This window comes from Melospiza melodia, chromosome 12 (assembly GCF_035770615.1).
Source record: "Melospiza melodia melodia isolate bMelMel2 chromosome 12, bMelMel2.pri, whole genome shotgun sequence".
In the NCBI taxonomy this organism is placed as follows: Eukaryota; Metazoa; Chordata; class Aves; order Passeriformes; family Passerellidae; genus Melospiza; species Melospiza melodia.
In genome coordinates, this window is record NC_086205.1 from 23,479,055 (window position 1) to 23,506,623 (window position 27,569).

The 27,569-nt window shown below is 39.2% G+C and overlaps 1 protein-coding gene across 3 annotated transcripts in view; it reads right to left on the reverse strand.

Annotated features, from left to right (window-relative positions):
- Nucleotides 1-27,569, reverse strand: part of NLGN1 (neuroligin 1) — a 426,636-nt gene that overhangs the window by 314,878 nt on the left and 84,189 nt on the right. For 2 of the 3 annotated variants that reach the window (XM_063167300.1, XM_063167299.1), the window contains exon 2: nt 11,487-11,576. The exons of the other annotated variant lie outside the window; for it this stretch is intronic. The gene's annotated coding sequence lies outside the window, so the exon portion shown is untranslated. The remainder of the gene's footprint in view (nt 1-11,486; nt 11,577-27,569) is intronic. 3 annotated transcript variants of the gene reach the window in all.

Genomic DNA, 27,569 nt, shown 5'->3' on the forward strand with positions numbered 1-27,569 from the left:
TAGCAATCCAAGGTAAAATGCACATTGAGGTACATAAAGTATGCACCAAGGCTTTGAAGGTAGGCAAGTTTTTGATGCAACACAAGTTTCACGAGCTATTGAAATATGTAGCTTAAGACAGGCAAGTTTTTCTTTCAAATATAAATTTTATCGGATTGTGTTTCTCAAAAAAAATTAACCTAATAGGTAGAACAGGTGGAACTGTTTACATACACAAAATACTAAATATTCATTAATTTGTTTGTCTCAAGACAGCTCATTAAGTTGTGTGTTGCAATAACTTTGTTAAATATTTTCTTTGATTTCACGAAACCAAAGATTGCTCATCTCTGTGCATTTATATTGGTTAGATTGCCCGGATTGCCAGATCTTTAATGAAATTATAATGCCTGCCTATGAGCTTCTGTAGTTAGCTGTAGCTGCTGAGTTATTGCCATTCATTTGGTTGAACCTTGCCAAGAAGAGCCACTTAAAGAGGCCATCCCTCTTCAGAGAGCATCTCCACAAAGATGCCCTGACATCTGCACAAAGGGCCCTGACAGCCCTTCAGGCACTCCAAACATGGCTATCATTTGCTTTATTGTATTGTTCTTTTATACTAAAACAACTACATTTTTAAAAAATGCAATTCTTTGTTGTGCGGCAAAGGGCTCACTTGAGACTGGTCAGAGTTTCACATATCAAGAGTCAAGAAAATTAGCAGCACTAGTCTGAGTGCTCTGACTTTAGCTGCCTCTCTTCCTTACAAGTCCCCAATACTCCCATCCCCTATGGCCTCACCACCACCTCTGCTGCCCTTCAGTGCTCAGGGACACCCATCCTCTTCCTCCCACCCACGATGGGAGCCCTGCATTTTGTGCACAAATCTGGTGGGATTTGTATTCTGACATCACACAGGTCGTCCTTGGTGACTTTCGCTTTTTATCATTAGCACCCTGCGCTGGGGTGTTTAATTGGCTATGTTGTATCTCCGCACTGTAGATTTATTTTGCATTTTCATTTAATTAACAGCCATGACCAGTGGCCTGATGGATGGCAAAGCGTTCTGTGAAGTAGAATCCTACTGGATTAAAAGCTTTGCTGGAATGTTTCAAACTCCCATTCAGCCTGAACTTCCCAAAAGCAATTTTCTGTAAAGTACAGCATTTCCAAAACACAGTGCTAGAGGACATGAGAAGAGGAAGCAAACAGGACCCAAGGATGACACAAACCCTGTTCCTACAGACTCACCCCTCTCCAAGTGTTGACTGGATGCTCAGATCCAGCACAATCCACCCGTGGTTATTCTGAGAGTCAGAATTTCACGTTCTTTTGGGTGCTGTTAAAAGACAGATATTGATAAAAAAAGCCATTGCCAGTGTTCTTACTGGAACTTAATCAGTAGATTACAACACATTACAACACTGTGCTTGCCAGGGAACTCTGAATTAATTATAAAATCCATTTCCTTGTTTATGTGGCTGGGAATACATTTAGAGAGGAGTTTTATGACTTTGTTCCTTCCCAAAATTTCAGTTATTATTTGAAGCCATAATCCAGCAGTACCTTGGTTTGCAGTGACCCAGTAGAGGAAACTATCGGGCTAGACTTTGTTTTTTCAAATTATGGAAAGCATTTAGACAAAGAGTTTTCTGTTCATACTATGTGAAAAGCAACCAATTTCTAGTTTTTTTAATTAAATTAGTTGAAGCCTAATGTTGAGTACATGCTGTATTCTACTTCCAACGTGCTGAGTTTGAAAGCACACAGGGACATTCCCTGATGGAGCTGCTGCTCTGAGTCTCTATTACATGGAGTTTATATTCATTTAGACCCAGCAAGCAAATGACAGAGAGCTATGGGCCAACTTCATGAGATGAAATGGAAGTCAGAGGAACCTCATCAGAGAGTGTTCTTCCCTAATACTTAAACTCAGTAAAAAGAAAAAAAAAAAAAAGAGCATGTGACCTGGATTGTCAGCATTTGCAAGTATAAGCAGTGAATTGTTCCCCACATGCTTTTGCTGTGGCACACCTTTTCCTTTTTCACCAGTCACTTTCCATAAGCAAGGAAAGCTTGAACCTCTGTGAATTAAGACTTGCTGGAACCCTGACACTCTCTGTACTGACAGAGCATTTTAGGCCCTTATTTAAATCAGTCAGTAATAAGATGACTGGGAAATACATCATGATTTTACTACCAGCCTCTCTTGGCATGTGTTTGCCTCCAGTTAGGATTGCGCCGATAACTTGGTGACCGATGTAATTAGCCTGCCTCTCATCATGGCTACTGGCCAAAAGAGCCAAGGATGTGCCCTAAATTTTCTGTTCAGATGCACCAAATAACATGATCCATTAATTAAAACTCAGGCAGTTGCAGTTAATTCCTGACAACCGAAAAAGATGCAATTTGAAAACACTCCTAAAGAGCAGTAAATCACTTCCAATCTGCTTGGTGTGAGCTGCATCTGAAAGAGGCTGGGGTGTGCTGGGGTTTGGGTGCTGGGCTGGGAGCAGGGACAGAGCCCCTGGAGACCTTGAGCAAAATCTTTTATCTCTCCTGCCTTTAACTCTGTCTAATCCAGTTTGATTTTTTTTATCACCAGGGCAGAAACAATCTTCCCATACCAAGGAGAAGGGGGAAGGCATGGAGGGATTCCCAAGCTGGGGAGGAGAGGGAGGTCAAGAGGCAGCCTCTGCCAGCCCCAGCTGCTTGGCACTGACCCATCCATGCTCCTGCAGGGAATTGAGAGACCTCTGAAAGAGCCCAGGCATGCCAGAGGGTTGTGTGGGACCGACTGGTTATGTGGAGGAGTCAATATGAGGAGTGCTAATGAAATTCTGCCAAAATAAGCCATAGGAAACAATGAGCAGGGCAGGAAAACACTTGATAAAGGACACACTTCTGTATTTTGCAGGCATTAATCAGCATCATTGGTGATGGGAAGTCCAGGAGATGATATCAATATGAAAATAACATTGTACAAACATTCTAACACGTTCACCTGCTTATCTTAGCAAGTCTTAAAGCTTGTCATGTCTGGGAATCTGATACACTGCACAATGACAAACGACACAAAATTGACATGTACAGGCAAGAACGCGCAGGCAAAGCAAGGAGAACAGAAATTTCCAATGATCTCCAAGGCAAAGACACCTGAAGAGCTCCTGAACTGAAGGACCCAGAGACACACCATCTCTGACTGGCAATGAGAGGGGCAATAATCCTTCTGAAAATACAACTACTTCTAAGAAAATAAACTGAAGGCAAGTCAAATCACTTGTGATTTCTGAAAATCTCACTGTAGAGTAAGCAAGCTGTTCTTTATAGCTCAATAATACTATTTCTCTAAAATCTAGCAGTCCAAATGATTTAATAGCAAAGCAGCAACGTCAAAATTCTTCATTGTAGCTGTCTATTGGGTGCACGTTTGGTTATGAGCCTTTGTGTCTCTTGCTGAACACAGACATGGGACAGCACCAGATCTACATGGTGAGGCACCCTGGAAAACTGGACACACCAACAGCACCCCTGCTCTATGCAAAACATCTGCAGATACCTCTGTCTGCTGTGGCAGGAGCAATGTAACCTCAGGAAGCCTCAGCTATCATCCATGTGGGCAGACAAGGAAGAAAAAGTAAAATATAAAGAAAAAATAAAAAAACCTCCCAGCATTAGAGAAAGTGCAGCAGCCTAGAAGTCTATTATTTAATTGATGTCATAACCCAGGAGAGTCTATGATCCTCTCTACACCATGGTCATGCCACAGAGTGCTCTCTACGTGGACTTTGAAACTGCAGCTGTTTTTCATAGCAAGATCAGCTACAACCATCTGAAAGTTAAACCTAGACAAATACTCTGTAATACTCATCTGTGGCTGAAGTGAATCCCACACCCAGAAAGACATGACTTTGAATTTTAATATTCAAATTTCTAGGTCTTGATTGCAGAATACTACTTTTTCTCCCCTCACATCTGGCATTTGCAGAATATAATGAACAATATCTCTAGAATTCAGAATTAGCAAAATACAGCTTAGTCTCCTCCTGTGTGCCAAACCTTGGCATTCCCTTGCTGTAGAAAGCGAGCACAGTGGTTCTCAAAAACTAGTTTCTTAGGCAAATGAAAGAATTTACTAGTTTTCTATTTCTCAGACTTCCTTTCCTATTCCAGACAACTACAGCACCCGAATTTCCTATTTCTACTAATTATGATGCTATAAAATTTTTGCTGGCAAACGTTATTGTTCCAGCTGAGAAATTTATTCTTATAGCTGAGCAAAAAAACTCCTGCAGCCCCTCCGAGGTGTGTGCATCAGCCAGTAGAGGGTGCAGGAATTGTGGCTGCATTCCCCACAGCCTGAGCCGGCTGCTGCTGCTGCTCCAGCTGCTTCCTAAGGTGGGCAAATAAAACAAAATACCTAACTCTGTGTAATGGGTCAGTTCAGAATTAAATAATATGTACAAGTTGAAAGGCATCTGTTTTTCCCAGCTTTTTGTTTTCTCTGCTCACAGCTGTTCTCAGTGTTCACAGTGATGCTGGGCTTGTGCTGCACACATGAAATTCAGACTGCAAGGGAGGCTTGCAAGCTCACATTGAAAATCTAAGATGTCTGGATGACATTTTTATAGTCACAGGATTTTTTCAAAAAGGGGCATCTCCTATCAATAAAAAGGTTTATTTTTTTATCATTCAGGCTTCAATCAAACAAACTTCCACTGAAACAAACCAGGAAAGGTGATGTCAGGTAGGGAGGGGTTAAGAAGCATTTGTGTGCAGAGGGGATGTTGCAGCAGCCCTTGTTAAAGGAAGAATTCTGCCTTGTTAAAAGGAGAATTACCCCAAGGCAGCATTTCTCCCTTCCCCAGCCCCCTGTGGGTTACACTCCTGGGTGATGGGGCTGTTGGTGGGCAGTCCCAGGTTCACAGAACTTTTCAGAGCAGATTTGTCCATATTTTGCAGTGGGGTTGGCACAGATGTGTGTGAAACATCTGCAGGAGCCCATGAACACAGCTGCTACAGTCCAGAGTTTCACATCTGCAATTCCACTGGCAATGCCTGCTCTACCCAACTGCCTTGGAGTCTGCTGAGGCCAAAATAAAACACTGGGATTTCGGGGGGATTTAGGCCATGGGAGCCTAAGCCCAGTGTTTCAATCAGCCTAAAACTCTGTTAGAGTCAGCTCAGCACCAGAAGAATCAATGAAAACACAAGGTTGAACTTGGCAACTCTGAATCACAGAGGTGAGCAACCATCAAGGAATGATCACAGTGTAATAACCACAAGATACAGAGCATGAAAGGGTTTTTGACAGGTGAAAATGAACACATTTACACCACATGCAGCTAAAATTTGAGTCTAAAATGAAAGATATAGTTTTCTTTTTGAGCAAAAATTTGTTGATCTAAAGACCAAAACAAAAAATCTTGTCTCTTCAGCATGTACTACATAACTGACAATATCTTTCAGCATTGTCTGAGGTTTGATTACAGGTTACCTTTCAAAGATTAGACAAGATAAATCACCTTGCATTAGCACACCTATCTGACAAAATGACATCTCAGAGTGGCTTGATAAAATATGATGGTGAATTTTACAGGTCAATAATCCCTGCCTGGTATGAGCAAAATCAGCGTTGTCCACTCCCTTCCTACAGAGCTATCAGCAGTGGAAACAACCCAGCAACATCTCAAATGAAATGTCTCAAATCTCAGAACAGTCCCTGCAGCCATCCAGTTCATCAAAGTAAGAAACAAGCTGAGGAGAGCTCATGTTCAATGATGCTCTGAGGGAAAATGACTGCCTGGCATCAGCGCTGGAAGTAGGATGTGGCTGACTGATGATTTCGGATTGGTTTTTTTGAAAATACAGGGTAAATTGAGTAATTTGAACCAATCATGGAATATATTGTGCAGCACAACATTCTTCTACCCTGCAGTCTCCCTTCTGGGAAATCTGGAGTGGTGGGGGGTACATTTATCAGGAAAATAATGACCCCAAACAGACTCCTTGAAGCCTAAGGTGGTTTTTTTATAAGAGGACTCAAGGGAACTAATTAGGAGGAAATAGCTCCTCAATGTCCTGAGTGAACTCCCACTGAGAAAATAAACAATTTACTGATTCATGCAACTCCAGACATCCAAAGATAGTCATCTTTATGACATGTTTTTTGCAAATATAGAACACAGAATGGCATGCAGAGGCACTGCTTCATGATGACAGGTGTATATATTCAGGGACAGACACTTATCATCATTATTTGAATTTTTACCCTTGAATTTGCAATTAAGATATACCAAAGAGGTGTATAGTCCTGTATATAATTCAAAAATTAGGTTAAAAAGTTGAAGTTACTTTCTATCTATTCTTATAGCCTTTAACCAATCTCCTCACTATGTTCCATTAATTCTTTGGAAAATGGGAGGTGCTGGAGTTTTGGGTGTGGACAAATTGTCAAGGAGCAAAGGTTCTAGAACCAGCTTTGAAAACCCTCAGTTTTGCAAATATGGAATCTGTTGGGTCTTGTCCCCAGAAGAGAAAGCCAGGAATTTTGATCAAGAAAGGAATAAAGCCCTGAGAATGGAAAAGAGCAGCAGTTCCAAAGGTACAGACACACAGAGTGTCAGAGGGAGAGCTGGCAAGAACCAAGGACAGCACATGAATATTTAGACTGAGCATCAGCAGAAACGTCCTGTCAGTGTGATGTGTGCAATCATCCTAAGGGAGGTAACTGAAGCTTGTTGCTGACAACCACCACTTTTCAGCATTTCAGGCTGGCAGCACTGTTTCTACACCAAACATCCCCATCAGTACTTTCATTTTACGGTAAACAAAAGAAAAACGTGTGTAGTTGATACCATCAGCAATGGGCCTATATGAAATAGTTTTGCATTGTGAGAAGCTGAAATGGAAAGAAATGAAGAAGTGAGATGGGGCCCCCAACATAAAAGGGACATGGACCTGTTGGAGTGAGGCCAGAGGAAAACACAAAGATGCTCTGAGGGCTGGAGCCAGGCTGGGACAGCTGGGAGGGTTCACCTGGGGAGGAAAAACTCTGAGAACTTGAAGCCATTTCCAGAGCCTAAATGAGCTACAAAAGAGGTGGAGAGGGACTCTGAACAAGTGATAGGACAAGGGGGAATGGTTTGATTGTGCTTCCACAAGGTGGAATAAAAGCTTATGATAATTGGTGATTAAATATAACTGTGGCTAAAAGTTCTCACATTTGTTAGGACAGTATCAATAAATTTTGAAAAAAAAAATCTGTAAGTTTTTAGTGTATTAAACAGAATTATTGAGGACACCAAGTATAATAAACATTGTCCACATGTTCTAGGTTGTATTAGGTTCCATAAAAACATCATGATCGAGAAAGGATTATATATGGTACAAGATATTGCTGCAATTAAACTAACCTGGGCACAATGTTCACCTAACAATGCCTTGATGGAATAAGGTAACAATGTGAAAGGGGGAAAACAATTATTCATCTCTGTCCTCTTTGTGTTTGGGGCACATGAATAAAAATTTGGGTGAAAATTATTTGAGATCTACAAAATGTTGCTCATCAAATCAATGTTAGAATAAATTGCATCTGGCTTATAAAAGAATTTTACTAGAAGGAAAATTTAGAGAGTTCATTCTGAACTAGATAGCACCCAAAAGAAGATTTATGTATTATAAGGTCTATGCCATTGTACATTGGAGAAACGTGATTGCATACAACTTCCAATTTCACCCTCCTTTCTGGGCAGTTCTCAGAAAAAGCTATCCAAACCAGCAGTCATTTATCTTTGATTTAAGCACAATTTGATGCCTGCTTAATATACACACAAGTAATAATTCAAGACAGCACAAAATGTGCATTTGACAGGCTTCCAAAAGACACCAATGCATTTTAACATTTTTGCATTTCCAGGCATAAATTCACAGGGGGCTCTCACAGGAAATGACTTGAAAAATTCTGTGCACTAATATGTTCTCTACAGAGTACTCATTTGTTCAGTGTTTTAAGCAGCATGTTCTTCATTCTTTATTTCCTGTAATGCTTATAGGATTGTGTTATTCAGAGACCCTGTCACTATTTACCTGTACTTCAGCATCAAAATACCCAAAAACTGGGGATTTGCAGGATTTTTCCACTGTAAGATTGTAATGATGATGATAATCTACAGAAACTCTCTATAAAATATGACTGACAAAACTATGCCTTAGAGAGCAATGTTTAAATAATAATATACACACATAATGTCATTGTTATATTGATTTATACAGATGTGACATTACCTACACTTTATGTGAAAGAAAAACGACAGTTAATAAAAAGGAAAATCTTGTCATATAACTTATTAAATCAAGGAAAAATCTTAAACCAGTGTGGAACAACACACATATACAATTGTCATCTCACACCTGCCTTCTGAAACATCCCCAAAGCAAGCATTTTATAAATAAAAGAGCAAACCAGCTCCTAGATCAAACTTACTGCAACTCACAGCATGTTTGATCTGACTTGGCCAGAAAAAAGATTTCTCTAAACAAATCCCTCTAAATAAAACATCTTTTCCCCGAAACCTATCAGCTCATTATTGGTTCTTTAGGAAATTTTGCATCATTAACAGTGAAGGGTAGTTTCAAGATATTCATGAACTTGTTAGTGAAGGAGGATTAAAACATGTCTTAGCCTACACTGGAAGTTTCTGAAGGTACATAGATTTACCAGCTGCAGAAGAAAAAAAGTAGCAACACATTTCCTATACATACACCTTGCTAAATTCATAATAAAACTCCTGAGTGCAAAAAAAATCCCACAAAACCAAGTAAAAGACACTCTGACCAATCATTATTGCACCCAACATGTGTTTCTCAAATTGTTTTTTGACTCAAATCAAACTGAGAGCAGAGGACACCTGGAGGTGTCTGGCTCCTAATGAAAGAAACGCATCTACTGAGACAAGATCGGATTTTGTATATTTGTTTTTCCTGTTGAAAATTGGTGTTTCCAGTGATTCATAGCCCAAACCTCTCCCCTTCAGCTCTGTAGTGATGAAATGACCAGACTGAAAACAGGCTCCTGTTTCAGACCCTAATGTCTTCAGTGATTCCTTAGCCCTTCTATCACAGAGCTCTTTAAAGATGATGCTTGGTTTAAAAGGACAGAAAATTAAAATATTAAGTGAATTACAATGGAAAGTATAAATCCTTATCCTCATCTAGATTTAATATTTGATTGTTCCATTGACATAATTGTGTAAAACAAGCAAAATGGGGTAAAGACAGAAGAATGGTAAACTCAGAGGAGAAAGTTACAAGCAGGATTTTTCTGCAATCCATTTTATGGAAAATGTAAATAATTTAGAACCTGTGCACCAAACTTGCACCTCCTTTTCTACTGTAAGTTATTATGTGCACAAGATAGTTTTTTATGCTGTATCAATTTTTAAATAGACTAAATTCCCCAGATTATGCAACATACCAAAAATAAGACACCAGTTTCATGAAAGCCGGTGCCCTTAATGCAATAAAAACAGGCAGATAAAGTGAAACTTAGCAGGTAAATAACACATTAAGATCAAATATACCAAAAGAAGGAAAGTATTTACAATGTTGGAATGTTATGTATTAATACAAGTTATTCAGTATATGCAAAATATCGAATGGAGCATAGTAGTCCACCAGAAAAAGTCCAAGTCATGAGGAGAAGCAACAAATGCCTTCTCCTGGTAGTTTGATGCTTGGAATGATCTAAGCTAACTGCTAAGATCACTGAGTGAATCAAGAAGCAGGGAATGTCACATGCGAGCAGGAAGGCAGACACGAAATGACTGCCAGGTGTTATGACAGAAATCTGAAACCCTTTGCCCAGCATCTGAACCCCAGCCCAGCTCCAGAATCCAGCACAGCCTCCCTTCTGCAGGGCTCCCCAGGGACAGGGTCAGAAGCTCTTGGCAAGTGAAGGTGACCACTGACTGCATCAAGTGTCACAGTCATATAAGTATGGGCCAAGCCCTCCTGGCCCTGCCAGACCAGACAGCCAAACCAATACAAGAAAAACATTTCCTTTCTTCTAGTTTTAATCCACCTAGGGAGGCAGCATGGATGGTGATAAAGCCATGAAAGGGCACATAAATACCTCAGGACAGCTTCCACTCCGAGCCTGCAGGACTTTATTTTAATAGTTGAACAAGTACAAAAAGCAGCTGATATTCTCCTTTGAAAGCTGCTGTGTGCCACTGACAGCTGAGATGATTTACAGGAGCCATCAGAAACTTCAGCCTGCTCCTCTCAACAGCTCATTTTTATTCAAGAAAACAAAGTAAAATGGGCTTCACATTAGGCTCTCCTGCTGTCTTAAATCATTAAATAATTGTGCTGAAATTCATCGTGACCTTGTGTTGTGCTCCTCTAAATATCTCAGAATTATTCTTCTAAAGTAAACCAAATCAAAGAAACCTATGATCCCAAATAAAGAGCCTAATATTGATAACAAGCTTTCTTTTCCACTAACAGCCAGACCATTACCACTCCCAGGCTGATAATGCCTGTAAATTAAAACATCCAGTGACATTTAAGCAAGCAGAGAGTTGACAGAAATTCCCATCAAGCCCTCCTTGCAAGGTTAAGAGAAGACCTTCAAGAGAAAAGAAATTTGATTGGTGATACATTTCCCAGGTCGAGAGGGGCTTCATATTGTGCCCTAATGTATGACTTCATTATATCATTTATATGCTTCTTCTCTGGCATCAGTCATCACTAACGACCCAGCCCTTCCTCATCCTTCACACAGCACTCATCACAACTGGCTCCTCTCAACATTTCTGTCCCTTTTTGACCAAGGTACTGGTTGCCATCTCAATTCATTACCATCAAAACATGACAGCTACAGAATTAGCTGCAGAAAAAGGAAGATTAGATTCCCAAAAGCAGAATTCTGGTCCTTTCAGCAGGGAGCTGAGCAGTGCCACTACCAGATTGCAGAGGTCCTCACCTCTCGGGCTGTGCTGCTGGTTATGAGCAGCTGCTCTGAAGCTCCACCAGTGGAATTGGCTAGCAGCTACCTTTCCCTTTCCATCCAAAATGCAAGGAAACTTCTTTTTAGTATTCTCCATCTGCAAGCCTGTCATTGCTTTACTCTGCAGAAGTCTAAATGCCTTGTGCTGCTCCTAACACAGGTAGGAGAGGGATGGAGAGGCTTAGAGAGGTCTCTGCTCCCTCCTTTCAGCACAGTATGCCTTCCCAGGAGAGCTTTTGAATCTTCCAGGGGATATCCACCTGAAAGTTGCCAAAACAAACCCTCTCCTGCCTCTTCCAAGCCTTTCCCTGGTACAGGCTACAGTCTTCCCACGAAAAGTCTACTGGAATATTCCCACAGAAAGTCTACCGTAATAGTCCAAAACTGGAAGGACACCTTAAATCTTCCCCTCAGTCTCGCTGCTCCATCCCAAAGGAGGACACAGCTATTCTTCAGCAATGTTTGCCAAGCCAAATGTGCTTTGTATTGCCAGTACCTGTCCTGTGCTCCAATCCAAAGAGTAATGCCACCGTTCCAGAGCCATTGACACAATCCGGAACAGCCGGTCATTATAAATCACAATGTCCTAACGAAGGATAAAAAGAAAAGGAACATTTATGTGGCAGACATATTTCACAGCACATTTACACTGGCATTTTTCAAGAGCTGAAAAGGTATATGGATAGAGGGTGAGAGAGGAGAAGTGAAATAAAGAACTATGATATACTTGCAGGATGTCTGTTCTGAGCACAGACAAATTTCTGAAAACTTTTTAAAGGTCACGGTTGCTTGAATTTACACTGAAAACTTGAAGTTTTTTTTCCTTTTACCTTGCTGATCTTAACATGTCCTTCTCCTTTGTGATCTCATGCCATGCCAAAGCTAGTTACTAACTTTCTTAGACTTGTTGTTACTGCTGAGGAAGTATTATATTTATGATGCACTATATTACAGTGATAATTAACAACAATTTACGTCAAGAGTTTTCATTAGTGTGATCCCTGACACGAAATGCAGTGCAGACCACAACAAAATAATATTAGTAATAGAAATACAAACAAGAGATTCAACTCTCTGTACAGTTCAAGGAAGTGGCACCTATTTTAAGGAGATCTTGCTGGTTTTTAGAAGTGTTTAACCAGCATGAAAGGAAACCTCCTATGAGCATGTGAGCTTTGAAGTCTGAAGAATTTGTATTGCCATGTAATTCTTTTAGCTCATTTCTCCTGTGCAATTCTGAAGGCTTCATTGTCACTAATACTCTAGAATAAATTCAATAATTGAGAACCTTAATTTTTAGTCTGCTTGCTTGACCTTCATATCTTAATCTACAGAGAACCTCCACATCGGACATCATGACAACAGAAAAATCCCATACAGCATTTAATGCCCTTTTAAAGGCTTCAAGCATCTTACTTTTCTTCCTTTTTTTTTCTTTTTTTTTTTTTTTTTCCACTAGGGATTGCTCACACTTACAGCTGGTGAGGGATGAGCAGGTTAATGACAGGACCATAAAATAAAACTCCACTTAAAGTCAGAGTAAGCGTAGCAGCAAGTACCAGGATCTTCTGAAAACCTAAATGAGTCTGCCAAAATGGTTACATATGTAGCAGGAACCGCAAGTAAATCCAAGTCTATGGTCCTAAAGAGTAAGTGTAATCACTATTTTATCTCCATTTAAGTGATACATTAGGACAGAAGGAACACCACTGCTTTCCTTGCTGCACAAACAGATATTTAACAGTGGTAGCATTTATGCAAACTACCTATTAAGCTACTAAGAAAGTGCCAAAAAACGCAGCAAAGTAATTAAATAATGGACAAGGCCTGAGTTTTAGTATAAGGTTTCCAAACCATAAAAGCAATGCCAAAAGATAGTATAAATTCAGTATTGTTTGAATGGAGTCTTGAAGTCCTGTACTCTAATCTACTCTTTATTACTCATCCACAAAACATCTAGCAATTTTTATTACAAGTCTCATCCATTACAGTATTAAACTTAAATTCAATATACACTGCAAGGTCATGATCCTGCTGGTAATGAAAAGCTGTGTCTCATTGAGCCTGCTTCATTTAAGGCTTAGATCCCTTGACCTACTGAAAAAAATGAGCCTCACAAAAGGCACGCTCAGATGTCAGAAGGAGTCGGCTCGGCATCCAAGTGGAAAGTTTACTTAGCATCTCCAAAAGCTTTAATTGCACGCCAGGGCCGATTTATAAAGCCCTTCTGATGTTCATGTTCTGGAAGAAAACCCCTCTGGTTATCTGATGTCGAAGTTGAAATTAGTCCTTTGGATCAAATAACCACAGCACAAAACAATTTAAGCCCACTGAATGTGCATTTTACCTGCCGCTGGCTACAGCGAGCCCATAATCTTTGGAATCACTACCATTTTACTCAATATTTGCTAAGTTGTGTGTTAGACTTTGTAGTATTGCATCAGCAAATGTAATAATGTGAATAATGCTGGTTTTGAAAAGGTAAATAGCATATTCTGGTCTGAATATATACTAAGGATGAAGTCAGAGTGACATAGCCCAACCTGTGACATTACTAATTATAGAGGACCTTATATTCTTAATATTTGGAAATAGATGTTACATTGACAAAAACCTAATCCTTAAACCATTTTCACATCTTTATCTCCTTTTCCTTGCTTAATTATTTTCCTTCCTCCCATCTTATTACCTTTTTAACATCTGAAACTGAGTGATTGCTTCATGTGGAAGCAGTGTGATACCTTAAATTGTTTGCATTTCGATTCTGGAGCATGCAGCCAGGATTTGTCAAACAAACAACATAAGGCATGTGTTCTTGATGAGGTAGGTCAATTAATACTAATTGCAGTGCTCCTGTTATCTCACTGCCCTTGTCTCTTGCTACTAACTGTCCAGATAAGGACTTCTGTGAGATAACAGAGCCAGACCAGCTGCAACACCCATCCAAAGGTAGAAAATTGCACAAAACCTGTCTAGTTATTGCTTAGCAACAGCATAGTACTGCCTTAGTACCTTGATTTGCCAAGGCACTTCTGTTTTGCAGAATCACAGAATCCTCTAGGTTGGCAAAGATCTCCAAGATTGTCAAGCCCAATTGCCAACCCAGCACTGCCATGTCCACCACAAAACCCTGTCTCCAGGTGCCACATCTACTTTTAAGTTCCACCAGAGATGGACTCCATCATCCCATCTGCCTGTTCCAACGCTTCCAAGACCATTTGTTGAAGAACTTTTTCCTCATAGTCCATCTGAACGCAAACTCACCCAACCAAAGCAACTTGAAGCCATCTCCTCTCACTCTGTAACTTGTTACCCAGGAGAAAAGATCAACCCACACCTGCCTACACCTTCTTTCAGGTGATTGTGGAGAGCAATAAAGTCCCCACGAGCCTCCTTTTGTCCAGGCTCTGGAATGCATGAGGATAAATTTAAAAACCCCTCTATGATATTTTTCTTTTCTGTCTGCACATGAAGATCTTTTCCTTTTTCCACCCAGAACTCTCCTCCTGGAGATATTGGATCAGTCTAATAAAAATCTTTCTTCCATCTGCAAAACCAGTGAGAAGGAAATCAGTTGTACCTTCATATTTAGAGACATATTTACTGTTAGCCACACAATTTTCCCCCTCCCTGGTATGAAGAATTACTTTCAAGTCAGTTTTCTGTAGCAAAATACCTGCTTGTGAATGGCTGTCAGGAATAAGGTTTCCTAATCTGGCTTAATGATCTAAACTATAGACAAAATAATAGACAAAAAATAGTAGACAAAAAAAATAATAGACAAAAAAAGAATTGGGCTTCTAGCAAGGGTGCTGGGATTTGCAAACCATGCTGGGAATGCAAAGACATTATGGCAAAAACAGAGTCACTGCTGTCTGCATTGCTCTCACTGTGAAAACAGTGGTAGAACCCATCCCAGAAATTTAAACACTGAGTGCAAGATAAAGAGTGGAAGACATATTTCATAAATGGAGACTAAAAAAAAAATTTTTTCAACACTTAGGGACTTCATGTGACACTCCCATTGTTAGGAATGGGAGCTGAGCCAAAGTGGTTATACTTAAAGGGAAGAGACAGTTTGGAACTGTTAAATGGAAATATTTTGTACAAAATGTGTAATTAAATTGTGGAACACTCTTTCATTGTAAAATACTTTGCTTAATAGCTTAGGAGGATGTAAAAAATACTTAGATATTGTAGACGTAGGGACACATGCAATATATCATATCCAATTACTCTAAAATAGTGTATTAGTCCCCACTTGTAGCACAGAAAAAATTCATCTTCCTGTTCAAGATACGGTGCTCTCAACCACTGGGGTAAATATTAAAACTGCTCCCTAGAAGTACATGTCTAAAACTGGCAAAGCAAACAAGAAATTATGAAAAAAACCCCATTTTTCATACTTCAAGGAATGGTGTAACACTGATCCTTATATGCAGAGCTGAGCCTTATGTCCTCATTAAAAAGATGCGTTTTCCACAGACAGAGAAGGAAATTGAGTAGAGCACATAGGAGCTAATTCACAGCTCATTGATGGAATTCTTGATCTACTGAGGGTCAAGTGATTAAATCATTGACCACCTAAAGCATTAATGAGCAAAGCCATGTCACTTGCAGGTGGTTTACAGCTGAAGTGACATTACAGGAAGGAGCAGGTGGTGATGAGTCCTGAATATGCTCTCTATCCACAGAAATAGGTGAGGGGGATAAAAATAACAAAAATCCCCAGGCAATAACTTTGAACAATTATTTGGCTGCACAGAGTGTTTTGAAGGCAGCAGAAAAATACAAAGTGGAGGGAGGCAGGAAGAGGCTGATTTCTCATTACAGAAAGAAGGCAAAGCTTGCCCTTCTCTCATATCAGCAGGAGCTTGGTGACACCTCATTATTTTGGAAGTTGCTACTACAAACAGCTCTACCAAACATCGAGTGACTAAAGCACCTGTTTCCACTCTTGCCTTTGTCTCTGTAAAAGCATTGAGCTTAGTATATTCTCTTCAGAGTCAGGTTGGCCTTTTTTGCCTTGTCTTATGCCAAAATATTCATTTTTGAGTGGAAAATCCCTCAAAATAGCATATCTGAAAGAATAATAGAACCAGCAACCATCAAACTGCAGTAACACAAATATTCACTGAGCAAAACAGTGGATCTGTCCCAGGAATTAGAGCTGATAACATTGCTCTACAATGACATTAAGGCTGTTAATTTAATGGTAACTTCACATTCTGAGGGGTCTTGTTCTCAAACTTTCATTACATTTCACAAAGGAAGTTAAAATAGTTAAAATCATTCTTTCTTTCACTCGGCACGTGATACTTTGTAAGAGCAAACTGCAAAATTAAAGTAATTTCAGAAGAGATTTCAGATACAAATCTCTGAACACACTCAGTGGCCTGTCAGGGATGTGCAGCAGACCATTGGAAAACACAGATCATCAGTGACAACAGTGTAAATTTCACCTCTCCCTGCTGAAAGGCATCACAATGGCTGTAAAAATAAACCATTAAGATCCCCCAGAACCTCAACACCAAGAAGGAGATTTGAACTGTGGGAAAGAAATGTCAGTGTTATTACTTGAGTTACACTTCTCACTTGCTAAAACTTTTTTTTAATTATCTACAACTAAATTATCTTTGCAACTAAACTTGATATTGTTCTGAGAGTTAGGAGTAAATTCAGCACTGTTCTGTATCTTTTATGGCCAGTGACTGTGACAAAATATTCCTAGACGAGAGTAGGCTGCTTGCACATCAAGTTGGGAATAATCCATATTTTGCCCTAACAAAATACTCCTATATTAGTGACTAATCTAATCCCAACAGATGTATGAAAATTATCCTACTATGACTGAACTCTGCTTTCAATTTTTAAAAAATCTCCTTACTGTTTTACCCTGCCTTTTATTTAAAGCTACCACAATTTTAAATCACCTGGAATTACCTTAGGTGGCTATTGCCACTTTCAGCTGTAGTTCACATGTAAAAAATATTATTTCCTGATTTAGGACAGTGAGAGAGCCTAATGTGCAACCCAGTTTATTTGGTTTTTGAATAAAAATAGACAGTTGAGAAGAGATAGCATTTCCTTGAAGCCTCTTGTGGATTTAGAAAGCAAACCATGTCTGCATAAACAAAATATTCATTAGATTGTGCTAAGAAAAAACTGGAAAAACAACAGGCTTTACAAAGGGTAAATTTTGGAGAAGCGAGTATAAGAAAATTGATGTGAATTAAATAGAGTCCAGAAAATCAAGTGTAGTAAAGGAAGGATATTACTGCCTATACTTGTTCCAATAAAACATTTATAGAATGTCACAAATGGGAACTGGAGCTGGTGTGCAGAAGCAGAGGATGAGGAAAACTATCAGGGATAAAATGACAGCACCAAAAGGTAGAAGGCATCCAGAATACAGGAGGATTATGTAAATGATAACAAGCGCCTGAGGCAATAAAAAATACTTGAAAAATGAAAATACTTTCATTTTTCAAATTGAAAAATGAACATCAAATAGTGCAAAGCATCTCAACTAATACCAAAAGATATTTTAGGCATAATTATACACCTAGCAACTGACAGGCAAGAAAGGTGATGGGGTGTAAAGGAGCAGGAATGCTATACAGCAATTATTCCTGTACCTTTCTCTAAAACTGAAGAGGGCAGACAGTTGCCTAAGACTCAACACATGGAAATGATGGTGAGGAGTCAAAAGAAAAGGTGATGATACCCAAAGTGTCAATTAACTTGATTGTTGTTCATAAAAGCCATAAAAGACCAGAGCCAAACAATGCTCATCTAACAATACTACATGAAGTAAGCACAGAAATTGAAGAAGGTGTAATGAAAATTTATATTTAGCACCATCATTTCAGGAGACTGGCATGGGGCCAAGCAGACACACAGCAAGAAATTACCAGTCAGTTCATTTCCCATTAGTTGTTGAGCAAGCCTTAGACAACCATTAAAAGGATCACACTGGGAGGAGGGGAACACGAAAACTCAGAGCATAATCAAGGACAGCTAATATTGTTTCAGGTCATGCCTCAGTAACTCAGGTTTCATTGAGCCTGTTGCTGCCTTGCCTGGCAGAGGGGTGCACTAAACGTCAAAGATGTTGGTTATTTAGATTGTCAGCAAACATTTCACAAAGCTCCACCTTTGGTCTGTGATCACCTCCACACAGCAATTTCTGGCACTCTAGGGAAAGGAATCTGAGAAAACAGGAGGTGCAGATGATGGCTGCTCTCTAGGCATTTATATTTCTATTCACTGTGCTGTGCACATGATCCATACATGTATGGAAAATGACTGGATGTGACCACAGTCACACTGGAATATTGGAAAAAATTCCTCTGCTTGGAAGGACAGAGCTGGGGACAGCTGAGAAACTGTCCTTGTGGGAAGAACTGCAAAATATATACCCAAAAAAAGGAGGAACAAGGAGTTAACTTAGAGGGAAATGTCAAATACAAAGGTGAGAGATGAAAGTAAGACACAAGTGTTTAATGCAGCTAGGATGGCCAGCTCCTCAGCTGGGCTTAGTTTGTCTAATTCCTTTGATTTCCACTAAGTAAAGCCGTTTACAGACGCCACGCCCCTTGCTTGTTATACCCTGATTTGATGAGAGCTTTTTCTAAACTTGGCTCAACTGCTAAAAACAGGGATGTGGGATTTGTAATGAATCAGGTCTGCATTCTGTGTTAAGTTCTTCTGGTTCTGTTTTTTTTTATTATTATTTTATTTTTCCTGAAAGGGCAAGCAAATAACTCAAATCCCATGACAGGTTTATTGCAGAAAGAAATGGTAATATTTGCATCATAACATTTTTTTTCTTGGAATGCAGTAAAGTACTATAGAAGAGTATCTAAGTAATTTCTTTGGCTGAATTAAGTAGAGAAAAAGAGCATGTTGATTTATACATGGGCAGGTTTTTTTCCCCCCGTCATTTTATTTAGAATAAAGCCAAGTGGAAAGGGAAGCTTATAAAATAGGTTTGAAAGAAAACAGCCCCCTCCCACAACACTTGACAAATTCCAAGATTTGCTTTTCTAAGATATACTCTTTTGTCACCAAAGTGCTGTGTAATGGATTGCTGTAATAAAATTATTGCACTGGAATGATCTGGTTTACATAAGAATTCTTAAGCTTTTCTTTGCCTTTACAAAGAATATATGAAAGCAAATTAGGAATTAGCTTCTAGGTTTAAAATAGTTGAGTGTGTTAAGAAAAATGCAGATGTGTAATCCTGCAAATGTATGATAATCTAACATAAATAATTCTTGAATTAATTAAAGGATTTACAGGTTTGTCTCATGTTCTTTTTTTCTGGCTTTTCTTTTTGAAAGCATGACTCAGAACAATCATCCTACACATCCTGGCACATGGAGCCTTAGGGGTGGGTTTAGTGCACACAGCTATTTATAGGCAAAATTTCGTATGTCTTGGACCTCCTCAAGTCCCAGAATCTAACACATTTTTTACTTAAGCAGCCCTTGTGGCTGTACAGTCTTGTAATCATCCTTAGAGCCAAGAGTTGGATAAATCAGAAAAAAAATCTATTCCTTCACACAGGTCTTTAATTGGCCTGAGATGATCTCAAGAAATGAGGGGCACGTCTCCTCTCACTCTGAGCAGAACGTATGGATTCTGAAGCACTGCTAGTCCCTGCCAAATTGGGTGTGTGTCAGAGGGGAAGGCAGAAGGGAAGATGGATATTTTTTAATGTTCATAAGATCTGGATGTAATTTTTGACTGTAGGACAAAAGCAGTGCCTCATTCAGCAGGATGACAAAAGGTTATTTGGCACCTGGCATAAAATACACTTCTTGCAAGAGCCTGGCATGAACACCAAAGTGATAATGAGTAAAATGTCAACGTCTGTGCAATAAAATCATTGATGCTGAATGTTAAACAATCACAAACAGAATACTAAACCTTCTAAGAACATTATGCCTCTTCTGTGAACAGCCAAAAATTAGTCAAACCTAAACTGACATCTCTGATATTAAGAAAATAAACAAACCTAATGTCCCAAGACCTTTACCATTACCTTTAGTGTCCTAGGACATCAGGTAAACTGTAGGAAGCACACAGTGCCACTTGTTAATGAATCACAGGAGATAAAATGACATCAGTCCAGTTAATGGATACTGTTCCTTGCCAAATCTATGGCTTTAAATTTAATTATAGTTGAGCTTCATCAATCATGCAGCAAAGGAACATGGTGATGAAGACTTGAACTCCAAGATCAGCCCTTAATCAACAGGCATTTGCCTCATCCTCATCTAATACACTTGCCTGCAGAAACCACTTGGTAGAGAAAAGGGAGCTGTGATCTGTGAAGCTCTATGATTAATGGCAGCATTAGGAGAATTCCACCCTTGCCCTATATCTATAGCTCCTCACCACAAATATAGATTAAAACACAATGTTTGGACTCAAACCTAAGAGTTCTCTGATTTTATAATCATTTTACTGTAATGCTACTAAACCATGTCTCCGCGGGACAGCCATTTTTGTCTAGGTTTCCCCATCCTTAAAATAAGTTACTGGTGTGGTTTAAGATCTTTCACTGTATTGCAATGATTAACCTTTACATTTTGGGTAGATGGAGGGTTCCTGAGACTAAGGAAAAAATTTTCATTCTCATCATTAGTCTGGATTAGCACTTCATAAGGAAAATCTCCTTATTGTGAAACATTCTTATTTCTGTGTAAAATTCACTGGGAGAAATGTTGGGGCTTTCCTTCCTCCTTTCCTTTATGTAATTGTATGAGAGGAAAAGGAATAGAATTAAAAAAAAAAAAGTTTAATAACTACTGAATGTCATAATATAAACACACAAAATACCTCCCCAGCAATTTATTGAGTCTAAAATCAGATCATGGGAAGGACAGGTTGTCCTTCAACTCAGGAATTAAACACTACTCCTTTTCCTAGAAAATTCTTCTCTGATTCAAAAGTGGTCCTGACAACCTATGGTCCTCAAACATTTCTGAGCACCTCAAGATGGAAAATATTCTTTATGCAATCCCAAACTTTCCTTCCTCCCCACTCAACACCCACTGAGGTTCCCATTCCTGCTTCTGTCCCCAACTGCATAGAGAAGAAAGAAACAATCTGCAAGTCTTTTTTTCTATAACTAAGTGTATCCACAGAAATCTGCATCTCGCCTACATTCAGGCAAAGCAAAAGAACAATCCTGTTAAATACTCAGCCAACATTTCTACTGACCACAGGTACTTGGTCATCAAGCATGAGATTCACCGCAGGAACACTCTCAGAAAACAGCAGCCACTCTCAGAAAAATGTTTATCTTCTTAGCACTAGGTTTTGTGATATTACTCCTCTTCCTGTGTGTAATTTAAAGGACATTGTCTTGATCTTTAATAATTACGTGCTAAATCAAGAAGTGTCCACTTCCCCACACTTCAACTGCAGGGAAAAAATTACTGAGAAGAGTGGTTTTGTTTTCAAAAAATAATCATATAAAACCAGCATGTAACAACAACAAAAATGTGCTCTTTCAAAAAGGCACTTGCTAGGTCATTATGCATTTCTGAACAGCCATCAACTGGGAGCTAAAAAAGTTTAAACAAGTAGCACATGTGTATGCCACGTCTGCAAAACTTCATACCAAAGCAAGTGTATTGTATCTACAGCACTAATTAGTATCTAACACGAATACCATAAATTCAAAAGCGTTAATTAATCCCCACTATTTTTCCTGAGAAATAAGGGGTATTAGTTTCTTTGGAGTGGGAGAAACTAAGATTTAAAAGCTGCGCTAAGACTGACTGCTGACAGACAGGCCTGAGGAGGTCAAAGCAGGCTGGATTCTCAGACCATCCCTTCCAAGTCCCAGTCTCTGGCAGATGGATGACCATGGATCAGCTGCCTCCAGATCTCACACAGCACTAAACAAGAGATCACCATTGGTCATCTGGGCTTTGCTGTCTGACCCTATTTTGCAGGAATGTTAGCAAAATCTCCATCCCTCCCATCTGCCAAGACACGGGGCTGCCTAGTGCCCAACCCTCAGTGTGTGCTTGTGCCCAAATTAGCTGAATGAAAGGCAAATTCGGGTTGAGTACAGCCCTATTCAGGGATAAATAACCAGGTATCCAAAACCACAGGTTCAAAAAACCCCCAAGAGTACCACAGAAAAATCAATGTTAGGATTCAGAGTGACCACACTGCATAATGCTCTGCTGAATAACACAGTGATGAGCAAGGATTGATCAAACCTCAGATAACTCTTTTATGCAGCTTTATTATGTTTAGAGCAGCCAGGGCACACTGAAATTTATTAAAAAAAATATTGTTTTAATCACTAAATCACCATGTCTGTCTCTGGAACACCAACACATTCAAGAGAGGGGGAAGAAAACCAACAAGCATAATGTAAGCTGCACAAGATCAAAAGCAAGCAAGAGTGCAATTAATTTCATCCATTTTTAGAAGTAATTGTCTTTGCACCTTACCCAAAATTTAATGAGCATTACTTCTCTAGCATGGCAAAAAGCTTTGTTCTTTTGAGTTAATTGATTTGTAAACGCAGTAGGAGAAGTGTATCTGAAGTTCAGTAACCTCGATAGTTGAAAGAAATGGAGCATTCAATGGGTGTAGTGCAAAAGACTGCTGCAAACCCTGGAAATGTAACTATGGAATTGATTTCCTGTTTGCAGAAACTCATAGGCAGTATGTGTGCATTTCACAATTTCAGTTATGCTCCTTATATAGTCTCTTTTAGTAATTATTGTTTGAAATATTTTCTGTCCCCTCCTTGTTGCAGAGCTCTTCATTTTCCAGAACTTCACAGCGTATTTTGTTTTCCAGTGACAGAAAATCAGTGAGGACTGAATGGCTGGCAAAAAAGATTTCCCACAGAAAAGGGAGATTTTTGGGTGGCAGAAAATGAAGATTGGAGGGATTTGTATACATTGCACTATAGAGGACTGGTTTGAATATGGTCAAAGGACTGTGGGTTCAAAGCACCAGAAAGAGCCAAGGCAGCAAAGGAAGGAAAAGAAAGGCTGTGGCTGCTGTCTAAGATGAAAAAATAAAATTATTTCCATTTAATATCTTAAGGCTGGAAGAAGCCAGGTTTACATTTCATTTTTGCCCCTTAAGGAAAGATTTAGTACAGTATTGTTCAGTATGTAAATTCTAGTTACAGCCTAATGAGATTCCTACCAAATATTCTATTAATGCTAAAGGCTCTGTTCTAAGATTGTACTTACATATGCTGCTTATCTTTTTGTCATCAGGGCTCTTTTATGCTCCTGGATGAGTTTCCCAGCTGGATCATTGTAAAGTACACAAATTATGGGATTGCTTACCTGCACTTCTAGGAGATTAACTCACACGTTCTCCCACCACCCACCTGGAACACGAAACACCTTTGTGAGCCAACGAACAAATCCACTTAATCAGTGACCCAAATGTGAAATGCAGACATGGTGTCACGTATAATACTGGCATAAATATCACCTCCCTGCCTCTCCACTAAATTCTGCAACATCAAAGGCAGCTGATCTCCTGGAATAGTTTATAGGAGGCCGGGGAATAGCAAAGCCATCTCATCTCTGCAGAGATTTCAGCCTGGAGAGGTGGTGTGATACGAGACTTCAAAATGAGCCTCGTGTCCCCGGAGGGAAGTTTGCATTACAACATGCAATGCTTCATTACCACGTGTATCACTGTAATGAGGAGGTACTTATATCACTGAACTTGCATTACACAGAATTATATATGCACCATGCAGACGTGGGACGGAGGATTGCACTGAAGAGTTTAGGTATTATTTCCTTTCCCAATTCACTTTTACCAGTATTTGTACCTCAAGCAGAAGTGAAAATCAATTTTGAATCAATGCTACTTAATTTAGGCTGCAAGCAGTTCTGTTTTAAAAATTATCACATCTAAATTTCTACATGATACTGTGATTAGCAATGCTAAAATATAATGTTAAAATATAAATGTCTGATAACCTATTAAAATCCTTTAAATGTTCATTTAAAACTATACTGAACCAGTAGTGCCTCACAAATCTTAATGAGCTGAAGAATATCTTCTCATTCAGATTAATTCCTTGAATGTTGGAGAAATGGCTATGAGCTGAAAAGCCAGCAGGCTTCCTCTTTCAGTTTATGACAAGAAACTAGGAGGGAAAATATGTCATCTATTAATTCAAAAATTTAGAAGAAGTGGCTCTGGAATATCAAGCAGTTAGGTAGAGTTCCCTCTGTACTCATGAGGTGTTCAGCCTTTGCACAATTCATTTCCTACCTCTTTAATCTAATTTGGCTCTTCTGACAAGTGTGCTATGCATGCTTGGCCATTTTCTGATGTCAGAATATCATGGAAATTCTGTCAAATGATGACAAAAAACCCCAAATTACCATCAAAATTGATTGAAATTTTTTTTTTTTTTTTTACTAAAAGGTATGTAACCGAAAATAAATTTTTGATAATCTTACTTTTATTGATTCTTACTGCATCTCAGCACTCTCAGGACGCTTTTATGCTACTAATTAAAATTATATTTTATATGTTATCATCTAAACTAAATTCCTACTCACACATGGTTGACAGAACTAGAGCAGGAAGTTAATATACTGAATTAAGTCATATTATTCATCATTTTTAACACCCTAAAACTAAAATAATATAAATTGTGTTAAGACTGTAAAATTAATATTCTGAGTAATTGCATGTTAAGTTACATACAGATAGATGAGTATGAGCATGTGGTATGTATTTCTGCCTAAGCAAAACCAACTCCATATTTAATAAAAGACATGGGTTTTGAAAATCACCTTTTGTTGTTCTAAGTCTTTCTGTAAAAAAAAAGACTTCCTGTGAAATCAAAGTATTTCTGTTCAAGTCTTTCTGTAAAAAAAAAACTAAATATTTACAACTGCATTTTTATATTGCTCGTTTTCAACTTGATATTTTCAACTTAAACCCAGGGGTTTAAATCACTCTCTTTTGTCAACCAGTGGAAAATCTACCTATAGTTTCATCCCTGGGACATGGCACGGGCCATAATTTTTCTGTCAGGAAGGTAAATCTGAAGGCGCGCCTTTGAAAGCGGGTATTTGGAGCGCGATTAAAGTCCATAAATACTGGCTAATCCCGCGGCTTTCACGAGATGTACTCCCTGTTCCCAAAAGAGGTGCTCCTGGCTCTTTGCAAGCCCTGTGAGCAGTGTCCCAGGGAGCTCCAGCTCTGCCAGCTCACTGCAGGATTCACGGGGTGGGATCGGGATCCCACTTTGCTGCTCCCGACCTGCCGCGGCTTTTGGACGCCCCTTCTTCCTGAGCCTTTGGCCAAATGGACTCCTTCTACGCTGGTCTCTTCCAAAATGGAAACTGCAGGATAAATGTGCAGGAATTTGGTGCCAAGGCATTGCCCGGAGCCCTGGATAAGGCTGGGGGTGAAGATTCCCTGTGCCACCCTAAAGCCGCTCACTTTCACGTCTGCAGGTCTGGGACAGGAAAGCACCAGCCACACATTTCTGCTTGTACTGGGAGGAGAAAAACCCCATCCCTAACACCAAGCCACATAAATCCTTCATGCAATCATTTTATTATCTGTGCATCTGCAACCTCGTCTCACAGCCAGAGTGTTTAATCAACAGATTTTTGTTCTGTCCTCCCCGTTCATTAGGGGAGTGCTGGCACGTTGGCTCAGCTCTTGCACATCCTGGCTGGTTAAAGGGAAGCAGTCCTGGCATTTTAGCCCCAAATCTACTGCATTTTTACTGCCCCACAGGTGCCCTGCAGACAGAGCTATGGGGCTAAAAATATTTTTAAAATAATAAGTTAGCTAATTTTCCAAATGAAGGAAGGTGGCCCTTAGTTTCCAAGTGGCCCTCAGTTTCCCTAACGCAGTACATGAGGCAAACTTGCAAATAGAAATAAAGAAAAAATAAATTCTAGAACATATCTATTTTCCCAAGTATTTAGTACTCATTTACCCTAAAATCAAAGCTAACTAATGTGTTCTCTTTAAATATACTTATTTTTCAGTTGTATTTGATTTTTTTTTTCATGGAATTGTGCCTCACTTCAACTTTTACTATGCTCCATGGGCTCAAAATAGATTAAAAAATTGCTGCCTTCTGTATTTTAAAGATATAAGAAAACTGTATACCAGGAAAAAAAAAAGAAATCCACCTAACAGTGAGGTCTAATATGCTGTGAAATAATCTTCCAAGGAAATGGTAGACTTAAAATGAAACTGGAAAAAGCATAAGGAGCATAAAACAGAGGGATAGGCCTGAAAGAGATATACAAGATGAATTAGGTCATCTTTTTTATCTCTATATTCAAGTAAAATATCAGTGAGAATATAAAATCCAATAATTCTGCACACAAATGTCATGTCATATGCAATATAATGCTTTAATCCTATTATGTCTCAAATTTAATTGCAGTTTTTTAGAGAAATTGAGGGAGGAAGAGCCCTTGGTGTACATACAGATTAGATCCAGTTTCCACTCAGACAAAGCAAATAAATAGGCCATTCAGGTCTCAGTTTAACAACCCACATTAAAAGATAGGCATGTTTTCATTTGGAAACTCCAAAGAGTGATTCTGGCTTTTTAAATGCAAAAAAGACATCCCCCTATCACTGCAGATGAAATAAAATAACAGATGAAATTAATACTTGGGAAATAGTAGGTTTGATTTCTGTTTCTCTGCAAGGCAATTTTCATTTCATACATATCCAATTAATATGCTCCATTTCCAATATGTGGATAAGTTGTTCTTCAGTAGCTGAAATTTTCTTTCAGCTGTACTTTCACGAGAGAAAATTCCAGTAAACATGGGGGCACATTGCCACTGATAAAAATTGCCATCATTTCATTCACATCATCTCAGTAATAACAGAATAGAGCAGCTGAGGATGAGCTCCGTAAACTTGTGTTCAAAACTCAGCAGAAGGAAAAGGAGCAGTTCCCACATTTGTCTGCTTTTTTTCTACATTAATGTGAAACTTCAGCTCAGGAACTGTTGGCTGCTTTGATTTCCCAGTGTTTCCAGTCTGAAGCATCCCAGCTGATCTTTAGGCACCACTGAAATAAGCAAGCTGTACAATAAAACTGGCCAATTTTGCCTCTTTGTGCCTATGATTGTGATTTTATTTTTCTGTGTGGGTAAGGTAGCAGGATGCAGCATAAGCTGGAGCACCCACTCATAGATTCCTGTGTGCACCTCAGGGCCTTGCCAGTGTGAAGCACCCTCCCTTCAGGAATTTTGAATATTTCCATATGAAATCTTTGCCTATTTGAGCACCCCAGAAGGACACGAGGATGCAGGGAAGTCAGTTCCCAAGTGCTGTAAGGCAGCTCAAGTTTTCCATTACAATTTTTGTGACATGTGTGGTTCACTGACAGAACAGATGCTAAGGCACCATATAGAGCATCTCTGGCCTTACAAGGAAAAACACCTAACATATATCAACAAGGTTCATATCAACTTTCTGTTCAGTGACCTCTTCAGTTTTTCTGTTTCCTGTGCTCCTCTCAGATTAATCCATCTCCCTTTTTGGCAAGCTGTGTCAATTTTTA